At 43.7% G+C, this 25,077-nt stretch overlaps 1 protein-coding gene across 1 annotated transcript in view; it reads left to right on the forward strand.

Annotated features, from left to right (window-relative positions):
• Positions 1 to 14,821: 14,821 nt before the first annotated feature.
• The window catches only part of BIN1 (bridging integrator 1), a 77,027-nt gene continuing 66,771 nt past the window's right edge, over positions 14,822 to 25,077 (forward strand). The window contains exon 1 of the mRNA XM_017727326.1: positions 14,822 to 14,942. The gene's annotated coding sequence lies outside the window, so the exon portion shown is untranslated. The remainder of the gene's footprint in view (positions 14,943 to 25,077) is intronic.

The following is a 25,077-nucleotide window of genomic DNA, read 5'->3' on the forward strand; positions in this document are numbered from 1 at the left end:
TATTCCTGGTCACTTTATCTTCCCTGTAAGTTCTAGTCTTGCAGATAGCCCTCTCCAGTGCAGTTCTTGTGAGATCAGGTTTATAAAGCAGGATGTGGAAGATGTCTTTTCACTGAGGACTTTTAATGAGGCTCTAGGCCATAGAGAGTTAGTGTTACAGACCTCATCTCTCAGGGAGTGACATCAAAGCTTGTCTGGCCTCTCCCTCCATCCTGCATGCTAACTGTTGGGCAAGGTTTGTGGTTTCAGGCACTGATGTTTGTTTTCTTTCCAACATCGTGATTGCTCTTCGCATGTGAGTAGCAAATGACATGGCTGGCCAAGCCTTTGGGGAAAGCTGGGTGCAGCCTGAGATGTTCAGCATCTATCTGGACTAGGATCTTTGGGAATAATGCAAGTTTTCCTTTGTTCATGACTCTTTAGACAGAAACACAAGACCCTGTTGCTTGGGATCAAATGTATAATGAAGCTCTGGTTCTAGAAACATTTGCAGTGACAAGTGGGTACCTTAGGTTAACAGGTATTAGAGTGGCTATTTTTTCTGTTGTTGCAATGGTGACCAGACACCTGAGCTGTCTGTTGTGCCAGTTCTGCAACTTTGCAAGGATCATCTTACAGTCCTGGCTGTCTACCTGTACATGGAGGGATCAGCCTGTCTTCCCAGAAGTTCTGTACTAGCAACCTGACATGATCACAAAGCCAGACTCAATTTGCCCAAGCAGAACAGACAGGTCTGTCACCCTGAGGTGGCCACAGCTCAGCCCCCTAAGTGGGCTGGCCCATTCAGGGTGTGCAGACCAGCTCCTTCTAATGGGGGGTAAGACTGTATTAATGCTGACCAGGAGACTGTGCATTCTCTACGCCAGAGCAATGAGATGGGAACAAATATTAAAATATGAATAAAGCCTCCTTGGAGCACTGCTGGCAGGTAGAATAGTTTATTAAGGTACATTCTGACTTCAGGCTGTGTTTTAGCCTTCTCTTGAGGGACTGCATACTCAGATTTCTCCAGCAACTGCAATACTGAATGCATGAGTGCCAGCAAACCTGTACCATTCTGGCATTCCTACTGCTGAGGTAAAAGAGGACATCTCTCACAGGAAGGGGTTGGGAGAGAGAAGAAAGTAATTTCCATCATCTTGCCTAGTCAAAATCAATTTTAAATATGGTATTAGTTGACTACTTAATACTGTCAGAACAGGAGAGAGGAACCTCTGCAGATTTGCCTGAACTATTGGCAGTGGCACAAGGGATGAATAAATCTTGTCAGGTGTCTTTTCAGCAGGTGCATCCAAGTGGCTGGTGGACCTCAGACAGTTCAGGTTTCCGTGGGCACTTTCCTAGGCTCTGAAGCTGTTTGATCTTCACAAAGCTGGCAAGTACTGCAGGGTAGGTCCTGTGCCGCATTCCAAGAAAAACTTGAAATGTATTTATTAGCAGAAAATAGGATTGATGAGTGGTTTTTTTTTTGTTTTGGGTTATATTTTCATCATGCCAACTTGCTTGCATAGTTTTGTTTCTTAGCTGCTACTCAGAAAGCACCTCTCTTTAGATTTGTAATTTATGATCTGAAGGAAGAGCCCTGGTAGTTGGGAATAGAAATTCTTCAACCTGCTTAAGTTATACAGTTGTTTAATTTATTTTTTTCTCCTTTTTTCTCTCTCTCTCTTTTTTTTTTTTTTCTGAGCTTCTCCTTTATTATGTTGGGAACTTGCATTCAGGAAGGGTTTACCAGAGCAGGGAGTTGCATTTTGTGGATAACTTGGAACCCAGAGCTTGGGGCATTCACAGACCTAAACAGCAGTCTCACAGAATCGCTATGAAGCAGCTTTATGAAATGAGAAATAGGTACTGTGTTTACTCAGATCTCTGCTAGTACACATGTGCAACATAGAATTTTCTACTGTTTAGGCTGGGCTGGAGTAATCTTTACTCAGACCTGTGGCTGGGAGGTTAAAGTTTCTGAAAGTTGTCGTTTCCACAGAAGTGCCGTGGGGAGAGTCATGAAAGCCAGACAGTGTTGCCTTTCTTTTTGTCCCATTCTTTACAAGAAAGGAGAAGTCTGGGTGGCAGTGTGTTCTTAATATAGGCTGCCAGGCAGGATGGAGGGTGCAAACTTCACCAATAAGGAGGAAAGCAGCGCTTAACAGCAACTAATCCCTCTGTGAAAACCATGGGCTGTATTTAATCTCTTGATACGCAGAAGTGCTGCCCTCTCTGCAAGGGTTTGACATGCAGTTTCAGAAAGCTGGTAACCTGTTCTGAAATTATTTCTTTTTGGTAATTCTGCATTGATCATGTTTGGTTTGTTTATTTTAAATAGGTTTAGAACTTTTTGTTAAACTTGGTTTAAGAGCCACATTAGTTTCTTAGTTGTTTTCAAAGTCAGCTCTCCAGGAGGGAGATTAGAGGTTGATACAGCTGAAGTACAAACATTTTTCACTGGGCAATTGCTAATACTCTGCTTTGGAACTGTATTAGACGGAGCTGAATGCTTGTTTGCCAGCAGGGATGGAAAGGGAACTTCAATGGTACAGAAACTACAGTGTTTGAAAACACAGCTACAAGTGTTTATGCTTTTGGGTTTTTTTCCCTTTGTACTACTTGGCTTGATTGCACATTTTATCAGGCCAGAAACAATAATGTGTGGCTTAACCAACTCAGAACTGAGTTGGATGATATTTGTGGAGTGAAATAGATATTCTTCCCATTGGATTTACTTGGAATGGTGCCAGCAACAGATGTAAACTTATACTGAGTAGGTATAAAGACTGATGTTTGAAAAAAAATGTAGATCTCTGCATCTTTTTACTTAACAGTTATGCTGGTCTTGTAGCTCTCCAGTACCCTTTTAGGTAAAGTTAAACATTCCCGTAAGTTGTTAAAATTTTTTAGGTCTTGATCCTACCAGCTCTGTGAGCCTTGAGTGTGGAAGGGAAAAAATGGGCAAAACCCTGAGGGGAAAAAAAAGAGTATGTTTAAAAAAATTGCAGGGGATTTCTTTCCTGGAATTGGAACGTTCAGCTCATTAATTTTGAATTTTCAGGCAGTGTTGTCTTGGAGAGATACTCTATTTCCCCACTGTGGATGCAACGTGACCCCTTGGTCCAAGTGTTGAGTCTGACACAAGAGGCCCAGAAGGGATTTGAGTTATTTTACTGAGGGACAGTGTATTTCAAAGGTTGCTTGAAAGTATGTTTTTGGAAAAATTCTGTTGAGAGAGATGGCAGCTTCCGTAAGAGGAACAGTGCTCGAAAAGAGTGTAAAATCATTCAGATGGAGAAATACACTTGGGTTTTGTACTGAAACACTCCTTAAGGTACAGTTTCCTCAGCAGAGGAGTAAAATGACTATTCTTTGGTGTATTGAACCGACCTCTGCAGTAGAAGAATACTAGGGATTTTAATTTTTTTTGTCTGTGTAGACTGGACAGCCATTGTGAAAGGCCAAACTTAACTGTGTGTTAATAAATTTGAGCTATGACAAGGATGTGCTCTCTCTGATAATGTTTCCTTCATCATGCATGCAGTCAGTATGATTATTTGTTAGTATCTGCAGTGTGCTTGCATTATGTATTGCCAAAAAAGGCCATTCCCTATTCTGAAACAATTACAATATAAATATTGGACAATCTCAGTTAATAAAGGTAATTCTGATTTGTTTCAGTAAAAGCGTATTCCAAAAGACTTAAAAGGGTTTTCAAACATTTTTGCAGAAGTTTGATATGGATTGCTTTGTAGGCAAAGGTGCAGGGCTGTTTTTGCACAGTAATATTTTTATGAAAATAGCTGAAGAAAGTGGAAAAAGAGATTGTCTTTCTTTGAAGACGAAGAACAGTTTATGTGCAGTGCTGGGAGGGGAGGGTTTGGAGACCTGACTGTAGTGGGAGTCAGAAGGTCGGAGGGGTGACGTGATCCATCAATCACAGAGCTCTGGAATGGTGTGCTGCACCCAATTGCTCATGGTCTGGGACTTCTCTGTGAATGGATATCAGAGTCAGTTGCCAGACTAGAACTTTTTGCCAAGCTGGAGGCTTTTGCTCTCCTTATTTCATGACCCTTGGTGGCCATAAATAATTCAGGGAGGAAGTATGCGTGATAAGGGCTGGATGCCCTCACCATGAGGCTGTGGATATAGTAGGTTAAAAGAGCTGCTTTGTCATGCTGGATGAAGGTGACTTAGAGCTGGGGTGTTTTAGCTGGAATGTCTTCTGACCTGGGAGTCCCAAGTCTCCAGCTGAGGCCTTAATTTTTGAGGAGGCTCTTTGGGGAGCACTTTGTGGTGATTTTCCTCTCCAAAACCAGTGTGGCCCAGATTCTTAACAAGTGCTCTGGCAAAGAAGCTGATGAACTTAACACTCGTTCACAGCCAGAGGACTTCCCCTTCCAGCCTGGTTCTCTAATTTGCTGTTCCTCACCCTTCAGCTCTGCTGAAGTAAAAGCGCAGTCCTCTTGGGTGGAAAGGAGAAGAGCTGTTCAAAAACTGCTTGGGAAGAATCAAGAGCTGATCATCTGTTGATCCATTTGTTCACACTTTGATGGGACAAACCACATTCTGTAACTCACCATGGCCCTGGAGGGCACTGTTCCTAAATCCCCCATGTCTGATCCCTTGCAGCTATTGCCTTCCAGCTCAGGGAACTCCAATGGCTGATCCAAATGCCCGTGTCTTTCCTTTGCCCCGTCGTGCATGCCATGAGTTCCAAATCTGTCCTGCATTTGAGAATCTCTCATCCTTGTTCAACAAGGTGTTTGTGAACCTGTGTAGGAGCTTTACTGGCCTCTTCAGCACTCTGCATCCAGCCTGTCCCTTCTGGAGTCCCTCTCTAGCATTGTTTTGCCTTATAAGAGCTCTGCCCCTCTTCTCCTATCATGCACCTGCTCCTTTATCTCTTTCTCCAGCTCAGGCATGGCCTCAAATGCCTTTTATGTTTTTTCCTGATTTGGTTGCTTCATTTCACATCAGGGCCTGTGTAAAAATAAAAATACTTCTTGCAAAAGTATCAGCACTTAAAATGAGTGTTGCAGAGGAGGAGGCAGAGGAATTGAGAAGGGGGATTTCTGCAGACAACACTATTTATATTAAATATTCCTCTTGCTAGTGTTACCATTGGCTATAGATAGGGTTTAATTAAGCTGTGTTAAATGCCTGCCCAAGTAATAGACATTGATGTTGTTGAAGTCCCATTGCCTGGAATGTCACATTGATGCCAGCTGAATTAAGTGATGCCATTTGGCTTTATTAGGTACAGGGGTATGATGTAGTGACTATCTAGCTCCACAGTTGTGCCACATTTTTTGGTCTCTGTTTGGTGTCTGCTTAAGGCTGGGGCAGACAGAAGGGAGGGTGGAAATTTACCTGCTTTCTCAAGACTGAAATTTCCTCCTCTTTTACTTTCAGGGTATTGATAGATACATATTCTCTCCAGTTTCATCTTTGTTGAATAGCATGAACTCGGGAATGCAGCGTTTTTAGCTGCCTGCTTTGAATAAGAGCAAACCAAGTAGAAAAAAATTGCCCAGAAAGTTATGAATTAGGCATACAACTGTATATGGCTAAGATGGCCTGGTGTCACCAGCACACCTGAGAGCTGAGAGGTCAGTGGTCTGTCTCTGGTGCAGTTATGTGGCAGAGTGATGGTAGAGGGGTACCTGTGTGCAGTCTGTGCACCCTAGGCCTGACAGACTGAGGCTGACCCTAATAGAGCCTGTGTGTCTCCTGGTGAAGATGTGTTTTCAGCACCTCAGGAATTGGGCCACCTGCTTAAGGTGTCAAGATTAAAGCATTTGAAGTCTGAAAACTCTGGCTTAAGCTCTTAAGATTCTTAATCTCCTGCACTTCTTGAGGTAGGTGCCTGCTTTGGCATTGGGTTTGTTCTGGTGGGAGAAGTGACCACTTCTGAATGCTTATCTTGCTGCCCTGTCTTCTGCTCTGTGCAGCTGGTGCTGGAGCACTTTGTGTCTCCATCCACTTGCCTTAGATAAGGTCTTGTCTTTACAGACTGAGGTTTAAACTGACCCAGCTACTCCTGCTGGGGCAGCTGTTTCACATCACTCTTAAACCACCTCTACCACTGAGATATTTCACCTCTAGCTGCACCTTTTCCTCCTCTATTCTGCATTCTGCTGCTCCATTACCACCCCTCTGGTTGTGCTGCTTTACCTGTTTTTCTTTCAAGCCTCTCCTCTCATACGTACATTTGATGGTAAGTTCTGGATGGGGGACTAGAGGGGCAGCAAAAAGTATGGGAATAGGGAAAAGACTAGCAGTCCACGGGACCACAGGGCAGTGGGATGGTGCCTGAGCTGGGGCACTGGCCTCTGTCTCAGCTCAGCTAGACCTGTAGCTAGCACCCAACTTCTTAATTTTACGTTCTCTTTGGCTTATATTCTGACTCTCTGAAACTCCTGGCTGAAAGCTATTAAATAGATGAGGAAAAAATTGGAAATGAAGTTTAAATCACATTTGCCAGGATTTGTTTATATTCTCAGAAGCTTTGGTGGTGAAAAAGCAGAACATTTTCATGTCCTTAAAGATAAATGGGGGGGATGAAGAGTAAAGGGTAGAAGAGGGAAATATCTATGCTTTCTTTTTAACTGCTAAAAACTGTAAAGAAAAGGAAAAGATAAATAAATAAAAACCAATATTTTTTTCCTAATAAGCTTTTATATAGCAAGGCAAGCTTGTGCATTTACAGAAGGGAGAAAAAATAGTCCACGTAATAACACAGTGAGTTAGACCTGGAGGGAGGATGATGCATCAGTCAAATATTTGGGGGTGGATGAGGGGATGGGAACATAGATATATTTAAGAGAGAAAAAAACCAAGAAATAATTAGTATTTCAGTTTGTTATATAATGTGGATTATAGCTGAGAACCAACCCTTGAATTCATGCTGGAGTACAAACACAGTGCTTGGGCTGTACCTACAGGGCAGGCATAATGCAAAATGACCTCAAGAAATGAGAGAGAGAGAGAGGAGTAACATAACAAGAGAAATCAACTAATGTAGGAGGAGCCTTTAAAAGGAACCTGCTTTTGAAGGTGCTTGGATGGCCTCGGGGCAGGCAGACACTGAACTGCATTGCAAATGTGTGATCATAGCCCAGTGTGACTACAGAGACCAAGCATCCTGCCAGTGAGAAGGGAAATTGCTTTTCCATGCTGTCTGTCACAGCACCACTTCTGCTGTAGCATCACTTAATTTAGACCTGACTGACGATAGGAGCTAAACTGCAAAAACTGTGGGTGAAGAGGGAAGGAGAAACAACCTAAAATGTTGAACATAGTGAAGGGACTAAAATCTTCATATAAAAAAGTCCCGGAACATCAGGATTTGGATCAGTGCTGGATGTAACCAAGGGCCCCAGCCAGTTCAGCATCTCGAGGCTTGTCTCATGTATAAGTGCCCTCTGTGGGAGAGGAGATGCTTGGTTTGAGCCTGTGGTTATGTAGGTAAAAGAACCTTTCCTCTTAACTGATTGGCCACGTGCAAAAGTGGTGAGAGAGTGTGCTTGCAAAACATCCGGAGAACTGGGGATTTGTTTGTGTCATTCTGTAAACATGCTGTAGATTGCTTTGAGGAGAATAGCTCTTGCATCCTGGAGATATGTTCTTGTGTTTTCCTAAACTGCCAGGATGGCTGTTATCTAGAGAAAAGCGATCCTTATAAAGGCTGATAGTAGACATATAGAAGGTGCATTAATTTTCTCTTGCAACAGTTGAATACAGACTTTTAAGCTAGATCTTTGCTTCTACTCAGATTTCATTTTAGGTCAAGCAACTACTATTCACCTATTTCCATGGCTGGCTTTTTGTTGCAGTGCTCTTGAGCCAGTCTCCCACTTGTAGTGACCTTTTCTTTGTGAGAGCAGTTTCAGAGGTTAGTGCTACATCCCAGTCGTTTCTGAAAGTCACTTGAGGGATTTTTATGTAAGAAGCCACATCCTTAATGTTAGTGTCCTAAACTAATTAATTTTGGTTTGTTTTTAATGTTAAGTGGCAGCAAAAATCAGTTGTTACTCTTGAATGAAAAACTTTGTCTTTATCCTTGACTGTTGAATTCGCTGAATCTGATCTCCTCAGACTGGCAGGAATGGGTGAAAAACCTGCCCTCTTCTAGCCCGTTCATGTGCGTGGTGAGCTGACTGCCTTACTGCACAGAAGGGGGAATGAGGAATGAGGATACAGCTGCACAGATTAATGCAATCTAAATGGCTCTTTTCCCGGGACAAAAGAGAGAATTAAGTGATGTTACAGTTCCTTGCCACCTTAATTTCAAGGTTTTTGATAAGTGCTAACAGCAGCTTTCCATTTCTGCTGGTTCATGGTGCACCAGTTTGGTTTCTCCTGCAATGGGTGCCAAAACCTCCTTTTCAGTTCTTGCTCCAAGGTCAGTGCTACCAGGGAGTCAGAAAAGCAGACTGTTGTGGTGGTGAAGAGTCCCAGTGTTTTCTCCTTCAGTGCTCCAATGAACTGACTTTTGACAACTGCTGCACAGTATAGATGCTAATGACCTGGACAATTTACCAGGAGAAGAGCTGCTAGCTCTTCTCTAGATGATTTTCTTTCACACAAGCAGAAATGATTCATTCAAAGTCACTCTTAAATTAGGTGAGGTGTCGTCCAGGGTGGTTGGGGGAGGGAACACATTGATTTAGGACTGCAGTAAGTTGCTGTCTAGCCAGGTGTACTTGAGTATGGCAGGAGACTCAGCAAAAGTGCCTTTTCTGCACTACTCATGTCCTGTTCTGGGGAGCCCTCTCCATAAATGGATTATTTGGAGGCTCTGGAGCATAATATTCCCAATCACGTTACCTGCAGGGTCACCATGCCCTCTAACACAACTTGCAGACAGAGAGTGGCTTTGCCCTGTGTTCTGTGTTTAAAGAGCATTACTCTGATTATCCAGGAGGCTGGATTAATGGGAGTTAATGGATACTTGAGGAAGAAAGGAAGGGAGAGGTGCTCAGGAGGTGAATTTGAGCTGGCAGACCTGTTAGCAGAACAGTGCAGTCTGCTTGTGAAAAAGTCAACCAAAAAAGCAGCTCTGGGGAACTACTCTGCCCTGAAGAACTTGAGGAGGCAGATAGTAAGGTGCTTGTGTGGGAAGCTGGGTCATTAAAACTGTCACTAGTGAGTTGTGGTGATGTTTGAGGCACCCAGTAAAGTCTTCTGGAATAAAACAAGAAAAAAATAAAAGATCCTTCTGTCCTGCCAGATCTTGGAAGCTAAACTGGACTTGCTCTAAAACCTCTGTTTCCTATCTCCAGTCCTCTCCCATGGTGTAAGGAGCAGAGTCCTACCTGGTGGGATGCTAGGATCTCAAATGGGAGGCAGCACCACTCTGTGGTGGACAGAGGAGCCCTGTGGCAGAAGGGGGTTAAGGAGTGACCTGGCCATCAGAAACCTTTTGGTGTTCAAAGTCTGAGAGCAGCACAGTGTGCTGGGAGTTGCACAGGCTGCTTGAGAAAGGGAATGGAAATGTTCTCCTTGTCACAGGAGAAGATCTGACCGTGTAAAAGAAACAAATGTGTATTAGGAAGCTGAATAGAGAAACAGGGTCCAACTGCACTAGGGGTAGTGAAGAACAGGAGAAGGGTGAGGGCTGGACTGGGGCTTCCAGAGGAGGAAATGAAGCTTTTTTTCTTTAGGGGAAATGACACTAGTTCCAGCTCTTATCTAAAAAACGGCTACTTTAGAAGGACAGGAAAGAAAGGGATTGCCGAAGAAATCCCTAGAGTGTGATGGTCTGCCTTGTTTTTCTGGAGCAGGTGTTTGTGGGGGCTGAGTCCTGCCCTTGAACAGGTTCTTAACACCACTGCTGCCCTTGGCACAGGCTGCCTGTGCAGTGTTCCCCATGCCCGTCCTCACAGCCCTGCAGACACAGATACTGGGCCCCCCAGTCAGCAAGGAACAGCAACACAGCTTGGTTGCCTGGGTGAGTTAAGGTTTCACCCTCATGAATGGGGCTGTGAATGAAAACGAGGATGGGACAGTGGAGTGGCAGGCCTTGGAAATAAAGCCCTCCTTGAGAGCCTGTAGTGTCTGCCTGCCAGCCTGCAGTGATGGGCAGTGGAAGGGAAAGGGACAGCTGACCCCTCCATTGAGGGAGGAACCCTGCAAGCACGTTCTTCAAGCCCAGGGATGGCGTGGGCCTGAAGCCAGACATGCTGTAGATGTGGAAGGGTATCAAAAGCCTTGATGGATATTTTTAGCCAGAATGAGTAGGGGCAAGGGTGTAAGGGGCCAGAAAAAATTAACTATTCCTGCATTTTCAGTCTCCTGATGCTGAGGAACCAGGTGTCCTTTTTAAGGGATGACTAATTCCTTGTTTCGTGGAATGGAGAACAGAAAGAAAAGCATTTGTTTTTCCTCATCAGATGAAACAAGTACTTGTTTTTGGAGGTGAATTTGTCATGTTTGGAACCTGCTGCCTTCAGAGCTTCCTTCTCTGTTCTTCCTTGAGCCATTGGTGGATCTGTGGCACTAAGACGTGTCTTTGTAATGTAAACATTAGCTCCCTCCCACGTGGAAAACCAAAAGACTTGAGTGATGTCTCTATCTTTTTTTAAAAAAAAGAAGGTCAGACGTGGAGGGAAGGCTGTTCAAACAGAGAGCATTGTTCAGTTGCTGTGGTCTGTTGCTGTAGGGTTGCTTATCAGAGCTGGGTTGTGCATATTTATCTAAGTCCTTCCTGTTCCCTCCCTGACCTGTTCCCCCCCCCCCCATTCCTCCCTCCCATCCCTAAGATTTTTTCTGTGGTGAAGCTACTGGGGAAGATGCAGAAAGGGGAAACCTGGGGTCTGAAAGACGTGCAGACTGTTGTGCCATGCTTAAAGCACTCACCCGCAAGGAGTCTCTGGGTGATGGGAGATGAAAAAGTGGAAAAGAGGATTTGTGTCAAGACAACAAACTCTTCTTTAATTTCTTCCCTCTGCTGCCACCTCCCTTAGTTTTCTGACTATAGTGACCTTCCGATGATATTTTTATTCACAGGATACTGTCCCCAGTAGTCATGGTAGCCCTTTTACTCTAACCCCATGTGCATGCACCAACCCAGATAGCTTTTTTGTGTGTTACCCTGAAACTGTGGCCAGGATAAGCAGGGATGTTAACAAGTGGTTGGAAACATGACGAAAATATATGAAAACAGAATCTGTTTTCATGGTGACAGGCTGAGAGATGAAAATTCATGTATAGTGCTTTCTGCTGCCTTTGCTGTCTGGCTCTAAGGCTTCCTTACTAAAATCCATTGATCTGCTTTCTGTTTGTTGCTGTCATTCTCTCTGGTGTTCCTTCTAGTTGTCAGTCATGCTTGGATTGATTTTGCCATTTTTGTAAAGAAAAAAAAGGTGCAAGTCAGGAAATTCTCTGTTCAATCAACTGTGACTGCTCTGGGGGGGTCTTGCAGGGAGGAGAAGAGGAGGAGATAATGTGAGGTGAGTCAGTTCCCCTGTCCTTGTGCTTTGTCCTTGGGGCATGTTGTACCGATGCAACTAATTTCTTTTGTCTTCCGAACTAGTTCCTGCTAGTAACATGCGTATGCAGGAAAAAAAGAGACGGAGTAGCTGTGTTCATTTACGTGTGTTAGTATATCTTGGGACCAATATCTGTGCATCCTGGATACTTCAATCCTGTCTTGTCCAAGCAATAAATTTCACTTTGAGAATGACCACTTGGGAATGTTCTTTAGGCTGGTTTTCAGTTTTTTTACTTGATGTCCTTGGAAGGAAAAAACTCTGTGTGGCTGAGATGTAGCCTATGCAATGCTGACTCAAGGTCACAAAAGTAAACAGTTTTTCATCCCGCCCTCACCATTACCCAGTATTTAAAACCCGGAAGGCTGAAAGAGAGCCAGGAACATAATCAACATCCTTGTCCAGCTGGACTTGCCTACCTGTCAGAAATCTTGCCTTGCAAGAGTGTAGTGCTACCATACACAATGGCCCTAGCAGTGGTAAGGGACAATGTTCAGAGTTATTAAATTAAGCACCTGATTTTTTTATATCGTGCTTCCTCAGAGGCTATGTGAGAATACTTACTCCTCTGTGATAGGAAGGGAAGGTGGCATCATGGTTTGTGCAAAACTGAACAGTGCATCTGTGACAGAGGCAGATTTTCCTGGGTTTGAAGGGAACTGTGACAGCTTCTCCATTCCTTCAGTAATAAACATTAATGTTTATTATTGACCTACATGTAATTCAGGGTAGCTTTGTATCACTGTTGCATACTCCTTGTACAGCTATGGCCGAGTTACTTGTTCTCTAGAAGTCTCATTCTGACATCTTCAAATAATGGATAGGAAGTGGTTCTGTGTTGGGGTGAAAAAAAGTCTTTGAACACACGTGTGTGCCAAGCCTTTGCACGTAGCCTGCTCTCCTCCTGACAGTGCTGCTGTGATGTGGGTGAGACTGCCCTGCTCTCCATAGCAGAAATGTACTGGGTTTGTGTTGGCTGTGCTGGTGAAGATTGGCAGAGACAGACTGCCTCCTTTCAGAGAGCGTCTTTGGTTTATTTATGTCCCTGCTCTGAAGTCAGAGATGAGAAAGAAAGTGTTTTGTGCTTGCACTGGGGCAGTACCAGTGCTGTTGTGTGATGTGCTTGTTTCTTTTGATACAGAAGAAGGTTCTGTGCTTGTTTCAAAGGAAGATGTCCAAGCATTGCACGCTCACCCACAGATGCATGTGGAAAAATAGCTGCAGCTGGATACTCCTGTTCACAAGAAACTGGTGATCAGGTCTGATTCTGCATTTATTTCTTCCTTTCATCTGCTTAGCAAAGCACCTAAGGCCTAGATAGCATCAGCTGTGCATCGTATCAGTTCCTACTTCCAATCACATCTTCCTTTCAATCTCACATGGTAATCCCCAGCCATCTCCATGCTTGGCAGAAAGCCAGGTGCTTAAGGCCTGGATACCCTCCTCAGCTACTGAGAAGGGCTTTCCCCAGAGAGATCCAGGGGAAGCCCTGGGAGCCTGGTCCTGTCACTGTGCTCCCAGGTCCTTTTTGTTGTCAGGAGTGCTCCTGCTTCGACTGTGTTTTCCTACTCTTGGAAAACCCGAAGCTGTCACGTCAAACAACTCTTCAGAGCTTTCTGTCCTCTAATCATACACCAGCCAAAACACAGTCAACCCTTACTCTTCCAAGTTAAGGCTTCTTTCTCAGGATCTGTGGTGTTCCACAGTAATATCTATTTAGTTGTTGTTCTAGATCTTCCTTGTTCTATTTTTTTCTTTCTCTTCCCATCATCTTTAACCTTTGCCTGTGGCAGCTGTGCAATCAAATCAGAATCCAGACGAAGCTGCCTCTTGGATCCCTGCCTGCATTTAATAATAGGGCTCTGGTTGTTACTGAGGAAATAACATTACAAAGTGCATTGGCTCTCCTTTCATTCAAAAGTTTCATTAGTGATTTGGGCAATATACGGTTGTTTTAAGCTCTTAACTGCTTTCCAGAGTTCATCCTGACAGGAGATAACACAATTGCAGAATGGTCTCATCAGGCTGAGAAACTGTCTCAAAAAGCTATGTAATTTTAAAAACAGTTTAGATATAAAAATAATTTTAAAATTTTTTATAGTTTAGATGATACGTCTTTAAAAATCTGATAGTAATGAAGTCTCAGAAACCCAGTGCTCAGTTTCTTGGAAGGTTTGTCTTGAGTGGACAGCAAAACCTATCCCAAAAGTTACATGAGCTGTGAAGATAAGTAGTAAAGTTGGTTTGGAGTTTTGCCATTACAGTTTTATCTCCATGATATTTGGTCATACTCTGTGTGGCTGAGAACAGTAGATTCACACTTTTTTTAACACTTGAATCTCAGTGAGAACTTCAAGTGTTATAGAAAGGGTGTAAAAACTGAGGTTTGGAAATTACTCTTGGTGAGCAAAGCCAAAGTTTTCAGTCAATAAACTAGTTCCTAAACCACTGAATTTGAGTGGGTTTGTCTGAAGTTGTGGCTGCATCTTATCTGCATCTCCCTTGTATAATTAAGAGTTCAAAAAATTTTGAAATGCTGGGACTAGAGCTCAGCAGCTTATCTTGAAAAAGAAAAAGGCTTGGCAGTGATTTTCCCACTGTAGGAATGGATGGGAAATTTTTAGAGTTGAAACACAAGTTTATACAAGTTTAGCAAGTCTAAATCTTGGTGTTTTCCAGATTGATAGAAACAGGAGACATTCAGCCCAGCCACTGAATCTAGTCCTTTAGCCCAAAATTCACCCTTACTCGTGTGACTGACTGAAAACAATGGCCCAACAATTTACAATAGGGCATAAGAACAGCAGTGCTGCTTGGAAAATCAATCCTCCACCCCTTGTGAGCCATGCTGGGACATCAGAAACCATTGGTTGCTTTCAACCCAACCTGTATTGCTATTTTGAATGGAGGTTTGTTTCTCAATCCTGTTTCAGCATTTAGCCCTCACATTCTTGGTTTAGCACAAGGAGGGACAGTGATACAGAGGCAGGAGAGAGAGTGGGAAATGAAGCTTTTTCAGTGGCCTTCTTGGGAAAGCCTTTAAGTATTCATGAAACTGTGGCCTCTGCAAAGACTCCTCTGTGCTTTGGGAATTTCTCCAGTCCAAGGTAGATTTTCTTCTCATCCCCTGAGCAGGATAGTTCCATTCTGGAATTGAGGATGGAGGGGATGCTGTATCCATCTGTGCTGGAGAATGTACTTCAAAGGAAGTTCCTATTGTTTCTTGCAGGAGATGAATTAAAGCAGAACTTTGGCTCTGGAAACTGCTACCATCAAGTCTCTCGCCTGGAAGTGATTAGGTGGCAGTACTTTTGAATGTTTTGTATATTTAAGCTGTCTACAGAAGATGGATTCCATGTCTCCTATGAAGTACCTGAAGGTTTTTAGGATGATACTCTTCTTAAAAGCCAGGTCCCTTTGATATGCAGTCCCCCCCAAGTGCAAGTCAGAGGTGCACAGAAGGTAGAAACAGCCTATATTCTTTCCTATCCCATCCTGTTTCCTAGCGCTGCTGGAATCGATCCGTGTTGATTCTGGCACAGTCCTGCGAAAGCCACCAGGGGACAAAGGCTCCTTTTGTTGGGAGCTGCAGCCCGGGGCATGGACGTGCTTCTCAGCACTTGCCTCTTGCTGGGACATCACGCAGTGATTCCAGTGTGATTTCAGAGCCTCCTGGGGTGCGTGTGTGTCTGGTGTGTCTCGGCTCAGAGTCGCCACACTGACCAGAGAGTGTTTCCTATTGTCTTATTCTGGGAGAGGAAGAAGAGAAAAGGGACGGATGAGGTCGAGGTTTGCACAAGGGGAAGCTAAATATTGGGTGAGTGTGACCCTTTGTGGCCAGGTGCAGGTAACAGTGAATCAACAGGGACAGACAAACGTTGTTCCCTGTTCTCTTCTACCTTCACTCTTAAAGATACTTTATGCAGCTAATCTCAGTTGTGTGTTTGTTTTGGGGTTTTGTTTTTCCTAAACCCTGTCTTTGTTCAGTAATAATGCTTGGTAATTTAACACCTTTGAAACTCTGCAGGCTGCACATCTCTGAAACTAAAGTGTGGTAGTTGGTGGGGAAAGGTGTTGGAGGAGCAGGTTGGGAATGGGGAATGAGCCAGGGAACACCCACCTGGTAAAAGAAGTTCTCCTCCCTTCTCAGGTTTCTGTTCCCCTCCATGGAAGCACTCCAGTTCCTGTCCTTGCTTGGCTGTGGTCACGCAGAGCTGTTTAAAGGCATGGGAAGTGAAACCTGTGGCAGGATAGGATCCAACGGGGAGGTTTTATTCTGTGCCCATGACTGATAAGGAAGAGAGTCAGCAGAGCACCTCTCTTTCCAGTGAGAACTCAAAAGCTCATGTTTAATCTTTGACACACTGTCCCATGCCCAGCAGGTATCTGCCACATTGTCCAATATGGGGGGGAATGGAGCAGCTGCTGACAGCAGCCTCAGTGCCTACCTCGTTCTTGCAGGTGATAGCAGAATTATTTGGGTGATGGCACTTGCCTCATGGGAATGAAGGCACAAAGATGTGTGCACATGCCATTTTTGCTTTCCTGAGATACCAGTGTGGATAGCAGCAGCCATGGAACACTTGCTGGTTGCTGTCATGACTCATTTTTATTAAAGCCACGCTGAGCCAAAATTAGTGTGTAGGAGCTGCCCAGGGGGCTGGTGTGACTGTGCTGGAAGGACACTCATATGAGCCAGCACGTGGCACACGCTGGCACCTGCAGCACCGAGGACTGAGGTGTGTCCTCTCCCGCTCCCAGCAGTGACCACAGCCATGACACTGGTGTTGCTGAATGTGGCTGAGGTAGGAGCCTTACTGGATACATAACTTTGGACAGCTGTACTGGCAGGCCTGGCATGGCTCTGTGTTTAAAGACCAAAAAAGAGATGTTACTTAGTTCCCCTTACTTCTGCCTGGGAATTACAGAAAACAGAGAAGGCTTTATAAGGTTTTTAGCAAGAAATCTCATCACTATGGTTCGTTTGTTTTGTACTCCATTCACTCCAGGTTTAAGTCTTTATTCATAATTGGAGTAGATTGTGCTGTGTTAGTCTTAATGAGGTGCTTGTTCTGTTGTCAGACACACCAGGTAATGGCTCCTGTTGGGGGGGTTAGACCTGGCAGACTGAGTTGTGTCTAAGGGGAAGGAGGTTTTTTTCCATTCCCATAGTTGAGTTGTATGTGAATGTGTCAGTGGTATTGAACAAGGTTCCCTTAAAACCATGAAGAGGAATGTACCTCATGAAAAAAAGTCTCATCCATATTCTAGATGAACTAGAGCAGGGCTTCAAACCTTTTCTTATATCATGGGGCCTTAATTTTCTTTTCCAGGGGTTTGGCCTTCTCTGTAAATGCCAGATATACAGCTTGCTTTCCATAGTTGTTCTTCATTGGCCTTGAAGTCTGCAGACCACATGCTGAAAATCACGAGACATTCTTTTGTGTTTGTTGCCAGATCTGTAATTTCAACCCAGTATCTTCTGGCCTTGCTGTCTGTTTAACTCCCTGTGCTGTTTACAGTTGGGAAAAAAAAGTTGAACCACCATCCTACCCACAATCTAGCATGACTGTTGCAGAGTGAGCTCAGACACTTATTTTTTTTCCTAACCTGGTCTCCTGCATCTGGAATCCTGTGCTGATGAAACAGATTTGTTTGTGGTGATGGTCTAAAAACTCAGTGGGGTTTTTCTCCCTGTTCTGAAGAAGTTGGATGAATGACATTGTACCTTTCATGTGTCATTTGTGTTCTTGGGGTACTTTTAAAGTAAAACTGGCAACCCCCACCCATGCTGTGTTGAACCACTAGAAGCACAGTATGTTGGTGCAAGCTGGACACTCCCATTCAAATATGAGCAAAGCAAAATTGCCTTCTCAGATCTGGCTGCCAGAGTGGTGAGATGGCTTTGCACCGAGTGCCTCCCTCGTTGATCCCCTTGTCTCTGCTGAGAAGGATGATTTTTGGTGATACATGGTGGAGGTTGTTTGTGATGCCTGTGTTTGCCTGGCTGTCACTGTCCATCTCACCCCTGACTGACAGTTGCTTTAATGGATAATCAGAGAAGTAATAACTTCTACAGCAACTCTCACATGTCATCTGTGGCTGCTCTCTGATGCTTCCTACAGTGCCAGATCATCTGTTGTGGTTTTTCTGCCTTATTTCATGTATCGAATTCCTGCCCTTCCTGTTCGCCTTGAGCATAGATCTGGAGTGTCCTCTGCAGGTTACATTCTTGGGGAATTTCATTTTCTGAGTAGGTGAACAAAACCTTCAATCACTCTAGTCCCTGAAATCTTAGTTCCCTTCTTTTGCTGGTTCTGGCTCTTCCCTGACTTCAGCAGCAGGAAGAACAGAAGCAGGCTGGGGAACCACCAGGATAAGGGGGTCTATGTCAAAACAAAAGTTACTCTTAAGTTACCTATGGAAAAAATCCACTGCAAGGAACTGGGCAAATGAGAAGGCCTCTGTTGTATTTCATGTGTGGGATGAAGAAGGGCAAAATCTCTTGCACATAATTATTTGGAATAAAAATGCTTTAGATGTTGACTTTGTAGTAAAGATTCAAACAGGTCTCTGTTCCAGTGACAAGCTTTTCAAAAAGCTGTTTGGGAGACTGATCGTTAATGCAAAGTTGTACATGACTGTCTGGAGACAGTTAATGTTTAAATTAGGCAAGTTTTAGAATAGATAACTTGCTCTGTTTGTTGTAACAAAGCATTTAAATGTATCCTGTGGGACAGAAGTACAAAAGCTTGCTTGGTCCCTTTTTGTTATTTGGCTTTCGCAGTAAATTTTGTGCAGCAGAGTGAGATGAATGGAGTGCTGGCACTGAAGTGCTCCTACACTGGTGAATCTACCTGAAGTTTGGTGCTTTTGTCACTGTGGTGGTGATCTGTACTGACAGTAAAACTCACAACACGACCTGACTGGTTACTGGACATAGTTGTAATGTATGAGTTAGAATAAAGTGTGAGTTAGAAAGCATACTGTGCTGAGTTTGCTCTTGTTCCAGTGTGTGCTGTCAGGTCGTTGTGTCTTACAGCATTACAGGCCATTGAGTCTTGCAGCAGCACTGCACAGCCAGCACTGAACAGCAAAGGAGTCTGGCCGCCTTCCTCTGAGGGCAAACTTGCTGCAAGGCTGGGACATACGTGTACATATTGCTGCAGAGTGAGTCCAGGACTAGAGATGTGTTAGGAGGTTCTTTGGTCCAGCTTCTTAAGTGGAATCCTTGAATCCTTCCTGGTCATCCAGTGTAGTGCAAGGGTGTCTATGGCTTGTCAGTTTAACATGTTGAATATGAAATGTAATGTAAGAGGCTGTGAATGTTCTTAGATACCAGTAGGAGCTTCTCTGTTCTGTATGTGTGACTTGAAGTGTGTTAGGTGGGGTTTCAAGGCACTGGCTCCTGGTACTGAAAAGGGAATCTAGAAAAAGTTTGTGAAATACAGAAATCTTGGCATAGAAGATTTAGTGACTTTAGACATAAAGATGTCCTGATGGTGTTCTTGCAGCCCATGTTGAATGACAGAGGGGACTTCACAATGCTGTGCAGTTGCAGTTATGGTGGCATAACCAAAGGTAGGCACCAGTGAATGTGCATTAGGTCGAAACGGAGTGATGTGGTTAAAGAGGCTTGCTGTGATCCAGAGACAGCTTGAGTTGTATCTGAACTTGCTGCCTCCTGGTAATCCTTTACAAATAAACTCTTGGGCAAGAGGAGATAAAAACAACTAGATGCAGTTCCAGCCCTCCTTTTGTGAGTGCTGCTAGCAATGGAATAAGCGTACTTTAACCACAGAAGGTCAGCAAGGCCTTCGGGCTCCATACAGACATTATGATTTTATTGTTAGCCTGTATAACAAGATTAGCACCAAATGACTCACAGAACAAGTCAGGTGGTCTTTAATCTTCTGTATCTGGGTTGGTATGAAGACATTTTCATTATCATGACAAGCATCGTAGCTGAAAACTTTGACTAAATCAGGTCTTCAGTGACAAGTGTTTTCTGTAGGAACTCTCAACTTTAATAAGAACAAAACACTGAAAGAGTGGTGGGTTTATTTTTTTTGGGTTTTTTTGTTTTGTTTTTTGTTGTTGTTCTTTCTGTTTGGTTATTTCTGTTTGTTGTTTTGTTGTGGTTTTCTTCTTTCTTCTTTTCTTTTTTTTTTTTTCCCCAAAAAGATGAAAATTCCCACAGGGAACACATGAAGTTGTTAAAGTTTTTGGTGGGAGAGAAAGCTCTGTGGTGATTTCAGAGGTGATGCTGAACTTCCTGACTGAGGGGGCAGTGGATATCACAGCTGAAGCTACAAGTTGTATGAGATTTCCTTCTGGAGTGCAGGTTCCTTTCTGATTCCTGGGATGCTTTCACTTGTGTACTTACAAATTGCAAGCTCCTAGTGATTGCTCCAGCATGAAGATGTAATGTTCATAGTATTAATAAGTAGGTGAATCTTCATAATAAATGAAGTCTATGCTAATAAAGTTTGTGCGTTAACGACCCAGATACTCCCCTGTATAGTAACTTCTCCTGTGATCATGGCTGACCTTTATGCAGCAAGGCCACAGGGCACAGCAGAGTTTGCCCCCATGCAGGAGTGAGCTCAGATCCAGACTAAAGTATCTTTATTTTGTCTCCATTTCAAGCTTCCTGTAAACAACACAATTGATAAAGTCAAAGCAATAAATCAGAACCACTCTGACAATATCAGTTTATATGTCATGTTGAAACTCTTCTGGAGTTTTCCTTACGTCGAAGTGAAGCTTATCCCATTTTTTTTAAATGAGAAACATTAACCTATGTAAATACCAGGTTCCTTTTGCTTATCAAATGCTGTGATGGGATGGGGAAGGGAGTTGTATTTTAAAAGTGGAGATCCTGGGCCGATAATGAAAATACAATTTGAGTTAATAATTTCTGGCAAGGTAACTTGTCCTCCTTGTAACTTTACATCTCTCCCCTTTTGCTTATTATCTGGGCACGGTAAGTTTATGGTTCTTCATTGTAACTGTTTGCAAAGGACTTTGATTTGTGCAACTTTTGTAGGAGGGAACAGAGAAGCCCAGACTCTGACCCCTGAATTTCCAAGAGGCCCCTTAAACCCTTTTTGCAACTGTGCTGAGGGTGAAGTCAGCTGCACAGGAAGGGTGAGAACTGTGTGTTTGACTCTCCTTGCAGGAGCTGGGACCATTTAGAACTGTGGCACTGCTTCTATGTACCAGATGTGTAACAAAAGCATGTGAAGATGGGGAACAGAAGAACACAAGCAAGAGGGAGGCCAGGACAGAGTAGCAGGGGGTATAACTGAGCACGTGGGTGTCTTAGCAACTGTTGATTCTGCCCCAAAAAGATGAAAATTCCCACAGGGAACACATGAAGTTGTTAAAGTTTTTGGTGGGAGAGAAAGCTCTGTGGTGATTTCAGAGGTGATGCTGAACTTCCTGACTGAGGGGGCAGTGGATATCACAGCTGAAGCTACAAGTTGTATGAGATTTCCTTCTGGAGTGCAGGTTCCTTTCTGATTCCTGGGATGCTTTCACTTGTGTACTTACAAATTGCAAGCTCCTAGTGATTGCTCCAGCATGAAGATGTAATGTTCATAGTATTAATAAGTAGGTGAATCTTCATAATAAATGAAGTCTATGCTAATAAAGTTTGTGCGTTAACGACCCAGATACTCCCCTGTATAGTAACTTCTCCTGTGATCATGGCTGACCTTTATGCAGCAAGGCCACAGGGCACAGCAGAGTTTGCCCCCATGCAGGAGTGAGCTCAGATCCAGACTAAAGTATCTTTATTTTGTCTCCATTTCAAGCTTCCTGTAAACAACACAATTGATAAAGTCAAAGCAATAAATCAGAACCACTCTGACAATATCAGTTTATATGTCATGTTGAAACTCTTCTGGAGTTTTCCTTACGTCGAAGTGAAGCTTATCCCATTTTTTTTAAATGAGAAACATTAACCTATGTAAATACCAGGTGCCTTTTGCTTATCAAATGCTGTGATGGGATGGGGAAGGGAGTTGTATTTTAAAAGTGGAGATCCTGGGCCGATAATGAAAATACAATTTGAGTTAATAATTTCTGGCAAGGTAACTTGTCCTCCTTGTAACTTTACATCTCTCCCCTTTTGCTTATTATCTGGGCACGGTAAGTTTATGGTTCTTCATTGTAACTGTTTGCAAAGGACTTTGATTTGTGCAACTTTTGTAGGAGGGAACAGAGAAGCCCAGACTCTGACCCCTGAATTTCCAGGAGGCCCCTTAAACCCTTTTTGCAACTGTGCTGAGGGTGAAGTCAGCTGCACAGGAAGGGTGAGAACTGTGTGTTTGACTCTCCTTGCAGGAGCTGGGACCATTTAGAACTGTGGCACTGCTTCTATGTACCAGATGTGTAACAAAAGCATGTGAAGATGGGGAACAGAAGAACACAAGCAAGAGGGAGGCCAGGACAGAGTAGCAGGGGGTATAACTGAGCACGTGGGTGTCTTAGCAACTGTTGATTCTGATATTTGTGTCATTTTAATGATGGCAGAGGATTGAAGGAATAATGATTATGTCTGTAGACATACAAGTGCTTTTTAGTGGATAAACAGATAAGTAATGTGGTGGGCAAGGAGTGCTCAGATACTGGTGGCTGTAGTTCCAGTGATATACATGCCTAGGGACTGAGGTGAAGGGTGTAACTCCCCTCCTTTAGGTACTGCCCAGCTTTGCTCCATGCAGAAAGCCACAAATCATGTCTTCCTTCTCATTACTCTACTTTTTCTATAGGTGCTGTCTCTGTTCTGCTTTGAAAGGTCTGTACTGGAAATTTAAAGTCTGTAGTTTGTAACAAGACAATCCCCTTCTTTACACCCTTTCATATCCGGGATTCAAAACAAAATGAGGGGGCCTGGTTTTGTCCACAAGCACTGCCACAAAGCTGGAATCCTTCAAATAAAAGCAGTGGGGTTTGCTCCCAGGTTATTGAGTATCCACCAGTTTCCCAGAGAATCTTATATTTTCAGTGAGCCCTTTTTCAGAGATGAGAGATTCCAAGTGCCAGGCTGCCTCCCTCTCACTCTGTAGTAGGATGTGACTGGGATGGTGCAAAGCAAATGCGGGTTCTTTGTGACACACCCCTGAGGGATGATGTAGGTGAGCTGAGCCTGTGCTCAGCTTAGCCTTCTCATGTGTGCTGCTCTGCAAACCAGGGGCAGCTGCATTGATTCATATATAAAATGTTCTTGTTTCCTATGAATCCAGTTGAAATTTCAGGCCTTTCCAAGTGAGGCTGTAACATCAAGTGGTGGCATGTGGAGCTGGGCCTTGGGAGAGCTGCAGGTTGTTGACAGTTCCCCTGGTTATTAATAGCCACAGCAAGGGCTCGCAGATTCTGAGAACAGACCCTGCATTTGCTTTGGGGGAGACAGCTGGCAATGGTGTTTGATACAGCAATATGTCTCTGCCTGGCTTTTGATTGACAGTAACACAAACTTATTCTCCCAGCCATGACTTAAACCTGGTGACATTTACAGCAGAGTTAACTTCTCTGGTCTAAGTTTAGATGGTGATTTTGTGTTTGTCTGCGTGTGTGTGCTTAATAAGATACAAAAACAGGAAAGGTCTTCTGCAAATGAAAATGTAACCGGAATTTCAAACCATGGCTGAATGTGAAAGAGGGAGGTGTTAAACCTTCATGGATTTTCGTGGACTAGTTGCGGTAGATACTTGTTTAAGATACCAGAGTGTTGAAGGGTTATTGCCTATTTTGGCACTTTGGGTTTGCTCTCGTTAAATGCGTGGCAAATATTCATAACTGTGGGGCTGTCAGTATGACTGGGCGGTTTTGGGTTTTCTGGGCAAGCTGAACTTAGAATTGGCTGGTAGCCTTACCCCCACCTGTGCACAGCTAATGACATGTTTTGTGGGTGGATGTCCATAAGCCATCTGGAAATAGCATGTGGTCTAAGCTGACTGCTGACATTTCATTTCTTGCCTTGTATCCCTGTTACGCTTCAGAAGAGTCTCCTGTTAATGAACCTTGTTGCAAGAGAAAAATCCTCCTGCCTCCCACAGCAGGCTAGACCAAGAGAGCAGAGCTGGCAATGTGCTTCTCAGCCTTGCCTTGAAGGATGAGGACTATCAGGGGAAGCATGTTCCGTTTAATCTTCAAGCAAATGGTACTGAAGCACAGTGAGAGAGAGAGAGGAGCAGATCCTTGTCCAGTGATGGCTGAGCCAGAAATATCCTGAGCTTATGCATAACTTGACACCGTTAAATGGTGCTTGAGTGAGAGCACTTTTTGGTCACTATTGCTTAGAGGGCTATTTCAGATTAATTACCCAAAGAGGAATGTTTTTGTCTCCCATTACAGACCTTTGGTAAGCTTCTATTCTTTCAGGAATATGACTTTCTTCTGATGCTGTCTTTTGCAAGGCCTGGTCTGGCAGCAGATTTTTAACCCAAGCAGGAATATCTGCCTCTTTGACTAGGCCCTGAGGCTCCATATCCTCCACTAGGTGCATGAAGGATTTGCTCTAACGTTCCTCTGACATTATAATGAAAAATGTACCATGAAAGCTGGTGGAACTCCTCAACCCTCTGTGAATATCATGAACAACTTACTTGCCTCATGTTTCTGGAGAGGTGACATGTCACTTCAGACAGTGCTAACGGAGTTACTTGGGCAGAAAGGTGTGGTTTCAAGTGGTGCCCAGAGAAGCCATATGCATAAACCAGATGAACTGAGAACAACACCGGCATAGAAGAGTGGTTTCATCCATTCTTTATAAGACAGGAAAGCTCCTAGGTTTGGCTTCTTTTTTGTCTGAAATGAAGGTGCAAATGTACTTGCTCTTCAAGTTCACAAAACTACACTTACATAAGCAGCGCCAGCAGTGTTATCCACTGTCACTTGAGATTTGTGGAGTAAGCTGCATCTTTTTTCTGTAGGAGACTTGAAGATTTTCAGTTGAGTGTGCTTTGCAACCTTTCTGCCCTTTGCTAAGCCGGACACATGGTCCAGTTTCATTCTCATTAGTGTGATAGTGCATTAGTACTGCAGCACTTCTGAAGAGTAAAACTCCAGGGTCGGGATCCCACTGTAATCAAACAAATCTGGAACAAGAAAGGCCTTTTGCCTTGAGGTCACATACGATGAATGATGATACAAAGCAGACCAGGCTTTTGGAGCTGCGCTGATGCTGTAATTGGCAGTCCTGGTTGCCTGGATTTGGGATTTTCTGGGGCATGGAGTACCAGGGTGAGAGAGAAGAGTTGGTCCATCAGCACTCCTGTGAATGAAAGGAGTTCTGCTGACTGATGAATCTGATTATTTCAGCAACTGTGTATGGGATAGAACTGAAATCCCTAGGCATTCCACCATGTGACATCTGTAAAGATATGAGTGGTAGATTGGTACTGCCTTTCTTAGAGGAAAATAGAATAGGAAATACTTTTTCTTTCTGCACTTCATCAAATAAAGAGATGTTTTGAGCCATTTCTAGCTGCCTAGTGCTCTCCGTGAAATACTTTGTGGCAGTTTTAAGTTACTGTTCCTGTGTTGTTTCATGGGCCTGTTTTAATGTTGATGAATGTATGGTGCACAG

The sequence above is a fragment of the Corvus brachyrhynchos genome, unplaced genomic scaffold, assembly GCF_000691975.1.
Source record: "Corvus brachyrhynchos isolate BGI_N302 unplaced genomic scaffold, ASM69197v1 scaffold452, whole genome shotgun sequence".
NCBI classification, from domain to species: domain Eukaryota; kingdom Metazoa; phylum Chordata; class Aves; order Passeriformes; family Corvidae; genus Corvus; species Corvus brachyrhynchos.